The sequence below is a fragment of the Callospermophilus lateralis genome, chromosome 15, assembly GCF_048772815.1.
Source record: "Callospermophilus lateralis isolate mCalLat2 chromosome 15, mCalLat2.hap1, whole genome shotgun sequence".
NCBI classification, from domain to species: Eukaryota; Metazoa; Chordata; class Mammalia; order Rodentia; family Sciuridae; genus Callospermophilus; species Callospermophilus lateralis.
Genome location: NC_135319.1, coordinates 91,594,648 through 91,609,744, shown reverse-complemented (window position 1 = coordinate 91,609,744; position 15,097 = coordinate 91,594,648).

The window sequence follows — 15,097 nt, the reverse complement described above, 5'->3', positions numbered from 1 at the left end:
GTGGTGATACCAGCTCCCCTGGTTGGCATGCGGACTCCACAGCCTTGTCAGCGGCTCCATCAGGCCCCCATGGGCCCCCTGAGCCTCTGCTCGGCCTTCTCCCGCTCCTCCCTACCTTCGCTCTTGCGTGGAGTGCAGGTTTCTTCCCTTTCTTCCTGAACGGCTTCTGTGACGCACTGTGTTGGGGGCAGAGGGGAAAGGATTTCTCCCAGCTCAGCGAGTCGTCAGTGGACAGTGCTACAGGTTAACAGAGGCATCTGCGCTGAGTCAAGACAGCTCCTCCAGGTTGCACTCATCAGGAGAGCAGGGCAGGAGATGGACAGGGGTCTGCAGATGGAGCAGACGACTCACGACCAGAGACTCCATTGGAGCCTGTGGTATGCACCCGAACCCTGAGCCAGCCCAGAGGTGAAACCGCGCATGATCAACACCCTCATCAGACAGGGGGTACGAGAACCTGAACACAGGGTGCCCTGGTGACTGGACTCAAAGACCTACTTCTTCAGCGTCTCTAGCTACGGTCTTCGAGGCCACCTGCCTCCCCCTGACCTTGTCATAGAAACCCCTAGACAACAGCCACCGGGCAGCACCCTCCTGGAGACCCTCCTGCGGCAGAGCTCTTAGCTTTACCAGATCCTCTTTCTCTGCCCTCACCCTTTGTGTCCCTGGATCTCGTTCTTTGAATCACTGGACAAAGCATTCACAGATTCTGTGTCTCAATTAGCCTTACCTTTGTCCTCTGACGTCCCTGAGACAATCCCTGTCCCCCTCTGGGAGGCCCTCCAGCCTGGAATGACTGATGAGCCCCACCTTTGCTGGCTGCACACCCCTGGAAGCATGGACATCTGTGCAGTTTTCGTGGCTGTTACAAAAACCCGAGAACCAATTTAGAGGAGGAAAGACCTAGCTTGGCTCGTGGTTGCAGTCCATGGTCAGCTGGCTACTGCTGTGGGTCTGAAGAGAGGCAGGACACACGGTGAAAGGGACTGCTCAGCCCATGGCAGCCCGAAATGCAAAGGGGGAGTGGGGCAGGCTGGGCACAAGAAATGCCCTTCCAGGGCACACCCCACTTACCTCCCAAGAATCCACTCAAGTTATTCATTAACCCAACTCATTGACCCGCTGATAAGGTCAGAGCCCTCATGATCCTGTCACTTCCAAGGGCCCCACCTCTGCACGTGGCTGCACTGGGGGGCTGACCTTCAACACTGAGCTTTGGGGGACATTCCAGATCCAAACCAGAACAACATCCCCTCTGGATTTCTCCTATGTGTCAAATGACATTTAATCCTGTCAGTACACTCCTCGTTAGTTCCTTTTCCATTGACAAATCTGTTGAGATTGCTGAGTTTATTGCCAAAATATTCATATACAAAGAGCTGGATACCCACCCCCCCGCAGTCCACCCTGGAACATCCCTGACGGCTGGCCTTACAGAATATCCCAGGGATGGACACCCTGGCTCATCCGCCAGCTTGCAGACCCCTGGGCAGAAGCCGAATGTGTCGGGTTTTTCTCTCATTGAAATCTGCTCTAAACTGCATCTGAGGGTACCAGGGCGTGGGCCCCCACGTCCTTCCACCTGAAAAGTGGGGCAGGGAGCGTGGAGACAGTTACCTGAATGTCCACCAAGAAGGAATCATGACCACGTCAACTGAGGTCCGTCATGGCAGGGAAAGAAAAGGCACCGACACTGACAGTGAGCCTCCAGGGACAGCAGCGTGTCCAGCATACGCCACAGCCCTGGGCAGGCCGGCGGGTGGGGCCAGGGGAGCAGCATACTGAATGATGTGGATAAAGAAAGAAAGGAAGAAAAGCAAGTGTCTCTTGCTCTGTAAACTCATGAGGAATGGGGACCTGGGACATGACAGGAGTCCTGACAGGAGCCCCCTCTCCACAGGGCTCCAAGGGGCAGGTGGCGTGAGGCCAGCTTCCAGTGAGGCCACTACATGGTTTGACTCTCTGCAAGGAGCATGTGTAACTCTTGTGATTTATGAGGACAGAGGGGAATGTTCTCCAAGGCCCTGTGCCGATGAGGAAGCACCCTAAAGCCCAGTGGACCTGCGCAAGGAAACCACGTGTCCACCCTTGCCGAGCCTCAAAGCAGCTTCCACGACGGGCCCTGCCACCCTCCTCGACAGATGGGAAGTAACCAGGCCACCTAGCTGCAAGTGTGCAGAGTCCAGGCTGGTCCCAACCCAAGTCACAGGCCCTGTCTGTGTGGCCCAGGGACTCCTGTCTGCTCAGGGTCTCTTCACCTGAACTAGTGCAGCCACCTTTAACCTCAGTGCAAGAAGCCCACCGCCCAGCCTGAGGCCACCACCAACCTGCTCCCACATAGCCCCAAGGGTCAACAGGCCTCGACACATCGTATTTGCTCATGGAAACCAACACAGTGCCTGAGAGCAGAAAACACTCAATAAACCCATGTGCTAGAATGTTCTAGAACAAATTCCATCTACACATTGATATCACATTTGAAGCCAGACATGTGAATTCCTGGTGCTCCTGAATCCGGGACCTTTTACGTGCCTGGCCTGGATGAAGATTTCAAACCACTGAGGTCTCAGTTTCCTCATCTCAGAAGTGACAGTCACACTGATGAGGTGGTCTGAGGACCGAGTGGGAATGAGCGTGGAAAGACCCATCACAACGTACCTGGTGCAGCAGCGGGTGTGTACACACAGTCAGCCTCTCGCTGAGGCCAAGGGGTCAGTGGCACGTCAGTGCTTCATGAAATGTCACTGGCATTTGGGGACAGGTAGGAACCCGAAGCAGCCTCACAAGGCCCGGAAGGCAGGGCCAAGCAAGCCCATGTCTGCACCTAGTGCTGCTCTAGGACATCGCCGTCCAAGTGAATTCCATCCAGAAGGTTCCGCTTGTCACTAAACATCCTCCACACCTGCTGCCTGCTGCTGCCGCCTGGGGCAGGACGCCCCTCAGGATGCCTGGAGAACTGGCCTCCGGCCCCCAGGGCTGGCCCAGGAGCCCAGGCTTCTCTCCTCCCATAGCCACCTCCCAAAGCCAGTCCCAGCCCAGGGGCCTTCTCAGGTGACATGAATGTTCCTGCACAGAACACTCCTGGTGGCTTTTATAAATGCCACATCTGCTTGCTGAGTTAATTAACAGAACGAGATCATGGTAAAAACAAAATAAGCCAACGCTGCTCCCCATGGCGGCAGCAGGGGGGAAACCAAGCCTTCACAGTTCTGCACAGGAGAGTGCACCGTCGGTCAGCGTCTAAGTGACACACATTCCTTTGGCAAATACATTTCCATAATCCTCCCCTCAACCAGGCCAGTAACCCGCTACCTAAGTTTTCCCAGTTCCTCTCTCGACCCTTGAAACTACCAGCCCACAGCCAGACACGGAGGCGGCCGGCCAACTTCTGTGTCCTGTGTCCTCCCTGCCTCTCCGCCCCTCCATCTCAGCACGCCCCTGCCTCCTGTCTGCTGTCCACTGTGGCTGAGCCTGTCTGCTGTTCAAGGGGCTCTGGTGGAAGAAGGCCCGAGTGCCAACCCAGCCCCTCTGCTGACCAGCTGGGTGACCAGGAATACCGCAGAACATGAGTCCACATGGCAAACTGGGACAGCACGCCCAGGCCTGCAGTGAGGACGGGCCTCAGGAGAATGCCTGACGCGCCGCAAACAAGACACACTTTAGCGCTGCCCAGACTCGCCCCGCCACCCTGCCTGGGCTCTAGGGAAACGGCAGGGGCCTTGGGCTCAGACCCTCAGGCCTGGCTCAAGAGCCCACCAGGCACCACACGTGCCTGTCTTTGCTCCTGAACTGCTGCACCTGTCGGAAGAGCCGGGTCCCCACCACCCGTAGCCTGGCTGCAGGCAAAGTGCACATCAGCCACTGGTGCTTGGGACACTGGCCCCAAAGTGGCCCTGTGACCAAGTCTGTGCCCCAGGAAGCAAACCCTCGGCGTGGTCCATGTTCAGAGAAGCAGGGCCAGCAGGGACACTGGTCTCCTGAGGCCCCCTCCCTCAGCTGCTGGCAGAGAAAGACGTAGGAGCCCATACTGATGAGGATACTGTAACTGCCAACTGTGGCGCATCTTCCAGTATCCCAGACCCTGGTGAGGATGCGTGTAAGATTAACAGACGCATCAGGAAGAGACTTTTGTTTCATTTCATGCAGAGTCGGCTTCTTCTTGCACTTATTTATGACACCTTCACATTTTCAAAGTCAAGAAACTCAGAAAGGAAGCACAGCATGCCGAAGCGCACCCCATGTTATCATCTTTGAGGAAAATGAGGACAAAACCACAAGATAAATCTCAGTGAAAATCCACAAAGACACAGAAATGCCCCTACGTGTGTGCTCAAGACCAGCGTCCTTTTAAGTTGGCTTCATAAACTCTCTGTGACCTTATAGAACATGGCAGCATCTACTGGCCAAGATTTGGGGCATGGAATAACAGTACTTTGGGCCTCTGTCATACAGGATTCTCAGCACGTTTCACAGCCTTGACCGACAAAGAGGTCGGGCAGCAGAGGAGCCCAGTGCCAGAGCAACTTCACCCACAGGCAGGCTGGGGGCAGGACCCCAGGGCCTGCAGGCACTCCATGTGTGGCTGTGTGACTGCCCCCTGGCCAGAAGCCCAGGGCTGGTCGACAGGCCATGCCCTTAACCCCCAGCTACAAAGAAAGGGTGTCCTTTGCCCTACCCTTTGCCCTCTGTGGCCAGCAGCATTGAGGGCACGTCTCCTCAAACATGAGCAAAGTTAAGAGTCCAAAGACTCACAGAAAGTCCAGGCCAATTCAAGGATGCTGGACTTCTGACCGCTGCGCTTGAACTGAGACAGGCTGGCAAGCTCATAAGCACAGGGTGGGTGTTTTGTGCCTATGGAGAGGGGGCATCCCAAACAGGCCAGACCCTGGGCCCACGGTAGGCAGAAGACAGCAGGGCACCCACCACCCAATGCACAGACCGCAAGGGCATCCAGTGACACTCTGACATGCAGAGCACCAGACACAAGACAGAACCACACTGTCATTAGCTGACAGGGAGGGAGGGAAGGACACCTGGAGGGAGAGAGGAGGAGAGAGGAGGAAGGAGCGGCCAGGGGAGGAGACGGGGCAGGAAGAAGGCCAGGGCCCATCTTCAAAACAACCAAGCAAACGGAACAGTCCAAAGCCTGAGGAAGTTTCCTGGGGACATCACACTCTGGGAGTTGGGGCTTAGAACCAGGGTCTCTGTAGGACTGAAGGGAGACCCGGGGGAGCCCGAGGCCTGGCTGCTTCTCCAGGGCGCAGGTAGTCAGTCGTGAGGGTCGCCCACATCTTGAAGTTGGGCAGGCTGCCAGCAGGAAACCCAGACACTACATCCCCTCCTGACCGCCAGGGTCCTGGGACGACCCTGGCCATGCACTCCCCGCCTCCTCATTCTGCGATGGAGCAGCATCTTCCGGTGACTCAGCTGACTGAACTTGTGCCAGCCCCATGCCCTCCCACAGGCCAGCAAGCTGCCACAGCACAGCCCCGGCCAGGGGCCCGGCCCTCCACGGCGCCGGCAACCACCACCAGCTCTGATGCCTTCTCTTGCCAGGGCAGCAGGCAATGAATCGCCCACCTTGCTGAGTCCTGGGAGTCAACAGGACCGCGGGCACGCGCCTTCATGGCACGTAACAAGAGCATTAAAAATGACCTGTGGGAATTGTTCCGACTTTCAAGAGGCCTCTGTAAGGGTGGTGAACGAGAACTCCCTCACGGCAGGGTCACTGTAAGGTCTCCTCAGATGTTAAAATCTGACCAGAGGAGGAAGGAGGACCTCCCTTTCTCAGCTGGAAAGGGCTTCAGTGTGGGGAGCAGGGAGAAACTGCAGGGACCGGGCACTTCTGCTCTGTGGCGGTCGGCAGCTAGCCCAACCACAGCAGGGGGCACCAGCAAGGGGCAGGGTCTGCACGGGTGAGGTCAGCGTCCGCTGTGCAGAGCGCGCTGTGCGCCTCCACGTTCTCAGCAGCAGCCCCAGCCCCGGCCAGTGGGCACAGGGACCAGACTCGGCTCACAGCTCCGGGGCCACAGGCACCAACACCTGTCTTTCAGCACACAGCAACATGAGGCCCAGATGTTTGGAGGAAGAAGCTCCTTGGTGTCACAGCCCCACTGGGGACATCCTTGCCCTGCCCCACGGAGCCTTCGTGCCCCAGGTGCAGCCACCCCATCTCCCTCCACCCTCAGAGCTGCCCCCTGGCACCCTGCCACCGTGTGGGAGACCCAGGGATTCTCCTGCTTCCCTGCTGGGAGGGATCCTGTTCAGGGACCTCTTCTCCTCTCCTCTTCCCCCTCACCCTGGGGAGCAGGACTGGGCTGCCCTCCTGGGCACAGACAGTCCTAGGAAGCAAAGAAAGGTAGACACCGGCTGGAAGTGGGTGAAGGACACACGGGGAGGGTGGAGATGCTGAAAGGCACCTCGGAACAGCCCGCCATGTTGACACGCAAACGTTCATCAGCCTGACATCTCTCTAGGACAAGCAACTAAAACATGCCTCGATTTCCACCTCCAGTGCTCCGGTGAGTCCCTCTGGGGCAAGTGTGTGACTTACAAGGCTCCAGTGTCACTCTGAGGGAAGCCCAGACTGAAACCGTGCCTTCACAAGAGCACTTCCAGAAGTGAAGCCACCATGAGCTTCTGACCCAGGCGAAGGGGCCCGCCCTTCAGCAGCCACCTGGCCACCGTCCAGGAGTCGGACACAGAAGGTCCAGTCAGGGTCACCCAGATACAGGGAGCCCTCAACCATCCTGGAACGTGGTCCTGGAGCAGCGTTTCCTTGCAACCTGGGCTCCAGGGAATTCATGATTAAAAGCAGAGACTGTTTTAGGAACAATAAGATTTTTATATTTATGTTTATGAAAAAGCATGTGGAATGGTCCCTGAGGTAAAAGGGCCTTTCCATCAACTCACACGTGCCTCTGGTTTCCACCCCGTCTGTGATGCAGAGTGCTCTTAAAGGTAATGAAGTCAAATTGCTTTCTCAATGTTCTGCAGCTCTGACTTTTCACCGAGAACCAGAGAGCTTTTTACTGAAGTATCATCTTGCTGAGCACCTCTTTAGAAGGGTTGTGGCTACAATAAATCCAGCCTGCCATGGAACCTCTAGACAAAATGTCCCTTCCCCGCCACTCACTGGGATAAAACAGGCACATTTCTCAGAGAATCTGAGGGCTGCTGGAGAACACCCGACTCTCAGTGGCCAAAACCTCCGTGGCTTGCATTTCTACGCTGAGCTACATTTGAAATCAATTATCCAGATTTTTGAACAGGTAACTAAACATGTTCCCAGGAGAAATCTTGCCACTTGTCCTGTCACTAGGTTGACTTTGGTGCTTAGGGGGAAAGATAGCCTGCCACCTTTGGACTTAAGAGACAGATCACCTAGCCCCTTTCCCAGGTGACGCTCCTCCCTCGGGGGACGTTGTGGCAGGAGAAGGGCGCCCTGTGGGGACCAGCTACTCTGTAGCTTGATTGTGGAGGGAGGGGCATGAGCCTGTACATGGGACAAAGCCACACAGAACCACTCACGCAGACAAATACACACAGCACTGGTAAATCTGAGTGAGGTTAACAGATTGCACCGGGGTAATACCCTGGCTGTGCGACCACCCTGCAGCCTGCCCTCCTACCCCCTGCTTTCTTTCTTCCTTTCTTGCTTCCTCCTTCCTTCCTTCCTTTCCGCCTTCCTTGGAATGCAGTGCTGGGAACCTCATGCAGGGCCTCCAACATGCTAGATGCATGCTGCACCACTGAGCTATGCCCCAGCTCTCGGCTACAGTTCTGCATAATGTTCCCCGGGGCCTCTCTGCATGATTTCTTACAATTCCACATGGACCTACAACTATCTCAAAAAGTGTTTTTCATGTCCCACTGGCTGGTGTCCGGACAAACCATACAAGAACCCAGGAAGATGCACAGATGGACAGATGGAGGCCACTCTGTAGTAGGCAGAGCCCCAGCCAGGGAAACATGCATACTTACACGGAGAAGGGTTCAGGCACAAACTTAGGACCTGCTGGCAGCCTGGTGGAGGGTGCAAGGCAGGCTGGAGAAACAGGGATGGAGGATGACTGTGGGGCATTCATAGGGAAGGAGGAGAAGGAAGCCAGTCTCTCCAGGACTGCATCTCCCAAGACTCCCAGCCAAATCCCATCCAAACAGCAAGGTTTTGTGGAAATGAACCAAACTTATAACTTTGACAGGTCATGTGTGTTTGGGAACCAGGCCAGTTTGCTAAAATGATTCTTCCCTCTTTAATTAAAACCCTTTGTTAACTGCCAAGCTAAAGCCTTCCTCCAAGACAGACTAGATAATGTGCACACATCCATTGTCCCAGACAGGCACCATCCAAGAGGCTGGGGAGGCTCAGGAGAAGGGAACCAGGCCCACACGCACCCCTCAATGGCACATGGGCACAGATGCTGAGCACAAGTTTGGAGGCACATCAGGGAATCCCTGCAGGAAACAGGGTGGCCCCAGCCAGTACCCAGCAGACCAGGGCTTTGTGGACCCACACCGCCCGGCAGAGTGTTCCTAACGGAAGTGAAAGCACAGAGCGTGTGCTCAGCAGGCCCATTTGGGAGGGCAGGGAACCCAGAGAGTTTTAGAACTGCCCTCTTGGTCTGTGTCAGCCAAGCAAGGGCCCTGGGTTGGATGTCCCAGGAGCTCCTGGCATGACCACAGCCATAGCACAGACTCGGAGCTGGGGCAGGGGGCAGATGCAGCCAGAGCAGCCGCCCACCAAGCCCAGCCCTCCTGGCCATGGGGCCAGGCTGGAGTAAATGATGAAGGGCAGCCTGGTTCACCCCAGTGTGGGCCCAAGCCATCATCTTTCATCTCATTTGAAATATTCCACAGATAAGAACTGGAATCCACAAAATAAATGCCCACATGTTCACTCTCCTACCCCCGAAGTAGAAAATAAATATTCATGAGTGCACACTGATATGCGTGGTTGTGTAAACAAATAAATGAGAAAAGAGATAAAGATCCATGAAACTCCAAATGGAATTCCAAGGAATTTAGGTAGAAGCTCCCCCTCAAAGTTGCCCCTTCAGCGTGGGCTGCAAACTGACGTCCAAAGAGTGCAGCCAGCCAAGGGGAAGAGGAGGACTCTCTCAGCCAACTGACCAAGGACAACAGCAACAGTGACAGGTCTGAGGGACAGTTGGTCCCCTTCACAGGAGGTGAGGAAAGGACACTTCACCCCTGTGGCCTTCCTCCCAGAACCACTCCCCCAAGAGAAAATCCTCAGACAAATCCCAGTAGAGAAACAAACACCCTTCCCCTGACTCTTCAAACTGTGGGGACCTCAGACAAGGAGGGGCTGAGAAACGGGGGAGCGTGGTGAGGTCAAAAGGAGGACCGCAGGAAACCTAGGGCTGATGTCAAGTATGGACTTCAGTGATGACCACGTGCCCACACTGGTCAGTGAGTGCCTGTAACAAATGTCCCGCGCTGATGGAAGGTGCCAACCACAGGGAAACTGCAGCGAGATACGCGATAACTTTCTCAACTACCTCCTCAATTTTTCCGTAAATCTAAAAAGATTCTTTAAAAAAAAAATAAAAGCACATAACCTCCAACTGTCACTGCTGTCCCTCAAGGTCTCTTGGCTCCCCGCTTTCAGGGAACACTTAAGATTCACTGGACTAAATAACAAAAGCGGGGCTGGCACCTCTGGTGTGCAGGCCACCTGGGGTCGGGTGTGCAGTGCGGGCATCGGGCAGCCGCTGCAGCGCGAGAGGCCGGGACCGCTCACGCGCGGACGCCACGGCTCCGCCCTGCAGTTCCAACAGGTAATCAATCCCCGGGCGGACGCACGTGACATCCGCACGGTGTACAGGTGCGACTCCGTGGCTTGGCGCCCTCCCGACAGCGTTCCAGGGGCTCCAGGGGCTAAGGCCAGAGAGGGAAGGCCGAGAGCCCCGGACACCCGCCCACAAAACCCGGGCGAGCGCGCGGCAGCGCGCACACGGCGCGCGCTCCCGGCTCCAGCGCGATCCTCGGTCCTGGCACGCCCCCTGGCGCCCGGAGACCGCCCCTGCAGGCGCTGCGGCCGGTCGGAGCGCGGTCATCAGCGCCCTCGCGTGGGCACCCGCCGCCACCGCCTGCCGCGGGGGCCTGCGCTCCAGAGCAGTGACCAGTGAAGGAGGGCACTTGCCCAGAGCCTGCAGTTCCCTCGCGGCCTCGGCCAGACACAGTGTCAGGAAAGCTCAGGGCCCACTGGGTCCTTCGGTTCTGGTACTGTGCTCCCAAAGGCCTGGCCTTCAGAGGGCAGCTCTCTGGCCACTTCTCCCTCCAGGGGAGCTACTCTTAGCCGCACCCTCTCTGTCTACCATTAGAATCAACTCCCCTCCACCCTGCCCAGTGCCCTTCACATGACCACCTGGGGCTGGCTTCCTTCCCAACCCACAGGAGTGGATTTAGTGACCCCTCATGCAGTGTGGGAGTAGAAGCCAGACCCTGGAACCAGGAGATCCAAGGTCCAACCCCAACCCCACCAGACAGTGTAACCGTGAGAACTAAGAGGTTCCTAAGTTGGTGACTGGTATGCGGACTGTCCTGGCAGGAGAGCACACACAACAGGGCCCGCGATGCTGACCATAACCACACTAGATTATGTGAAGTCTCTCCAGCAAACAGCTTGTTCCTGCTCCAGGAAAGTCTCAAGGAGAGCACCAGGTGAATGAAGAGCCCTTCCACAGATCTCCAGAGGACACCCAGGCAGGCCATCGACCCCTACTCAGCCATCCCCAGACCACACCCTAGCATGGCTGCTTCATCTACTTCTGGCCCCGGCAGCCACAGGACAGGACTCTCATATAATGCTGTCATCTCAAAATATTTTTCTTTTGTGATGCTAGGGATTGAAGCCAGGAATGCCCTGTGGCGAGGCTGTATCTCTGGCACACACACCCCATTACTGTGAGACAGTCTATGTTGCACAGGCTGGTCTCAAGCTCACTCCTGCCTCAGGCTCCCAAGTAGCTGTGGTTACAGGCATGAGTGACTGCCCAGCTCCAATCCTCAAAGCTCTCTAACCCTGATGGGACAATAGCATGTGAGCAGGAGGTCAACCCATGGGCTTGTGGTGCTCCTGATGCCCCAGGAGCACAGAATCCCAGTGGACATGAAGGCATACCCATGACCAAAACAGCAGGTACCAGCCCTGCCATGCTTCCCAGGTAAGCAGACACATGCATTCAGCAGAGGGCAAGAGCATCCTAAGAAACACAAGCAGCCAAGAACCCCTGCCCTGTGGATGTCTTCTCCATCGATAGCAATGTGCTTTCTCCTTCAGACCTGTGGCTCTACGCACTGCACTCAGGATGGGGCGAGGGAGGGACGGAGCGGTGCTGTGAAGGCTGGCCAGAAACCAGCACGGGAACCACAGGCCACCACTTCCAGATTCAGCTATGGGACAAGCTCCCTGCCCACCAAAAGCTCACGGCTCCGGGACCAGGCCCTCCTGACACCAAGAGGCACAGGAAGGCGAGTGCCTTAGGTTACTCCAAAACCAGTGAGCACTTCTTCCCTGCTGCATTGCCAACTGGGAACTTTCATCTAGAACTCAAGAAATAAGGGAAGAGGGAAGGATAGGTGGCCAGGCTCTCAGGGTACCCAAGCTGCTTCTGGGTTTTGCCCTCCCCCCACCATTATATCCCCGCTCTTCCTTTTAGGGCACAAACATGGAACAACAGCATACAACCATTTTAATTACCATGAAAAAATTCCCACCCCTCCCTTCTTCCAGATATCTCCCTGTACAGGTCAGGTTACATATCTGAGGAGCAGCAGTCCTGACACCTTGACCCCCGCCTTGGGGCCCCACAAAGGTCAGGCTCTCCCCCATAGGGTTCATGTGGGAAATCTACAATTTCCTTAAATAAACGTGGCATTTCATAAGAAAAATAATACATTATCTACTATTGATAACCATTTAGATAATGGAGGGAGAGAATAAGGGGATTTTAGAGTCAGAATTTGCTAAGTCGTGAAACTTTAAAAGCCACGCTAATCCTAACACAAATGCCACAACATACCAGGCACTGTGGCACACACCTATAATCCTAGTGACTCTGGGAGATGAAGCAGGAGGATCTCAAGTTCAGTGCCAGCCTCAGCAACATAGCAAGACCTTGTCTCATTAAAAAAAAAAAAAAAAAAAAAGGAGAGAGAGAGAGAAAGAAAGAAATTAAAGGGCTGGAGGATGCAGCTCAGGGGTAAAGCACCCCTGGATTTAAACCCCAGTACCACATTTAAGGGGAAAAAAAAAAAATCACATTTCAGAAGCCGAAGACATCTCCAAGTTAGCTAGATGACACAGGTCTACTTCAGGTACCCAGGACACTTCTGGCACAGTGCCTAGGCCTGGACTTGGGGCTGGTTCAAACCCCAGCTCCTTGCCCTGGATGTGTGTGTGTGTGTGTGTGTGTGTGTGTGTGTGTATGCGTGTGTTGGTGGGGTGGGGGGTAGGGGAGATGCATGGCAAGCCCAGCCCATACCCAGCCCCGGACTCTCCCTAAAGGCTGGGTGAACTGGTATCTTCCAGGTCTGAAGATCTGCAACTAAGACAAAACTGTGTGGAAAAGGCCAAGACTGACATCAGAAGATGGTAACAGTTATATGAACCTGTCCATTGGTTGAATTAGGCATCAATAGGCACATCAGTTTGTATCCATTCCTAGGACTTAACATCTGAAATTTGTATTAAAAAACAATTTATCTGCAAAGAACCAATAACTAGAAAGAAAATGTTTGAATTTTGATAGTAAGTCCCTATTGTCAAATTTAAGAAAATTGACTTTAAAAATTAAAACCAGAAATAGTGTTTCATATTGCAATCTTAAGCTTTCAACTTATATGACTGCCAGACAGGCCTTATTTGTATAATTTTTTCCAATGAGGCAGGTAATGATTTCCAAAGCCAAGTGCTTAGATCATACTACACTTGTTGCAGAGATTAAACTTATTTTCTTGAAAAGAATGCAGTTTTAAGTTAACGAGACTTCTAATTATAAAACAAATGCCTGCTATTTTAAAAGTCTCAATCGACTTTCAGCATATTCACCTACAGGCATCCCCAAACCAACTGCTGAGCTTCAGGAAGTCTGGGTCAGAAAGACTGAGGCCTGGAAAGACAAGAGCAAGAACTCTGCCTGGCACTCGCCCAAGCTCCTTACCACAGGTACAAAGGCACTTAACCCAGGCCGTCTGCTGAGTGAGGGCCTCCTGGGAAAGGTGGATTTCAGGTTTGGGTACCACATCTGCTTGTACAAGTGGGCCCTTGAGCAAGTTATTTATCTTCCCCAGGCTCAACTATAATCTCACTCACTCCCTCTTGTTAGAAAATTTGGCAGAGGAAGTTCAACCCAAGATAACTTACTTTGTAAAATCTACTTAATAAAACCAGGCTAGGAATGGCTTTCAAAACAGCTTGCAAGAACAAGATCTCCTGACCAACGCAATTGTGGTCAAACATGGGTAAATATAAATATTCCTGTGTCCAGCCCCTCATTCCCCCCATACCCTGCAAGGCCCCTGGAGTCAACAAGACCAACAAAGAAAGAATAAACCATGAAGGACACAAAGGCAACCACCCACAAACTCCCCTGACGGAACCCAGGAGGCCGAGCAGAGAATGATGTCTCTGACACGGGGTTTCACCCAACCACCATCCCAGAGGTGGGAGTTTTCCTGAAGTGCGCTAACCCTGTGACACCAGAGCTACAGCCTCTGGCCACATGTGTTCCCAAGATGGATGGAGGCAGGTGCTCATGTTAAATGGCATTTCATTTTTTGAGTGTATATGGGGTGAGGGGTACCTATCAAATTTGTGGTAGTAGAGATTTTTGCTTAGCAAGGTGAGGGTAAAAGTTGACATAGTAGAAAATAGAACAGGAGGCCCTTGTATACAGAAATATCATAAAAGACACATGCAAATGATTCCAGTTCGACAGAAGCATATAAAAAAATTATAGACCCTTCTTCCATGACTCACACAGCCCTGAAGCTAATGGCTTAATAGAATCTGTTTGATTTCTACTTCCATCTGTATTTTTTGCTTACACAGTGATTTTCATCTTAACAGAAAAAAAGTCATTCTCAAAAGAGCCTTCTCTATACTTAGTGTCAAGAAAAACTTCAATCCCGGGCATCCCAGGTCCTAGCAGGAAACAAAGCCACATCCACTTTCCAATTGGTGCAGAACAGACCAACCTCTACAACGCACAAAGGCCATCAATCAGATCTCTGGTCCTTACACCATCAAAACAGGAGAGACACACAGTCCAAGTGCAGAGGCAACAGCAGAACTCCAGTGATGGGCTGTGTGTGCGACCCCTCCACCCCTCTCACCTCAGTTACTACCCTTCCTACCTTAAAAGTGTTGTGCAACTCCAGCTGCCTGGATCAGCAGGCTAGGAAAATTTAATGAAAACAGTATGTGTCTGAGGTATCACAACCCTACAACTCACAGAGATGAGTTCAAAATCCTGATAAAGGTCTCCACCAGCGGGGCAGCTTTTATCCCAAATGATTCAGGATCAAAACACCGTTGGAATTTTCATGGCCCTGAGAAAAGCTCTCAACCTATCTGAAAGGCTAAACCAGTATTCATTATAATGGTTAAAACAAGCCATGAGGCTGCAAACGGACTGACACTTTCCTGCTTTCTCGTGACCACTCACTCTTCTACATACTGAGAAAAGCACCTGCTGTGACACGCTCCATGAGGAATCCCATGCCTCCTGAATGTGCCCGGTGTGCACCCTCGAACTGAGCAGCGGGTCTGAAAGCAGACCTCCTGTACTGCCTCCACGCTGTCACAGTGCGGGGCTCAGATGCCAGCAAAAGGATTTCATCTCAATTTCCCAAAGCTGCAGAGAGAACGCTCGCCAGTGAGGGGAGCTGCTGGGCTGGTATGTGAGCTGCTCAAAGGCTGATGGGGAGGGAGCACAGCACAGCTCTCAAATTCTCAATACTGATATTCCTCCAGCTACAAAAGCCCACATGTTAAGAAAGAGAGATTTAAAAGGGACTCATTACAGTAACTACATGGTTAACATCCCTACAAAAATACACCTTTTTACAC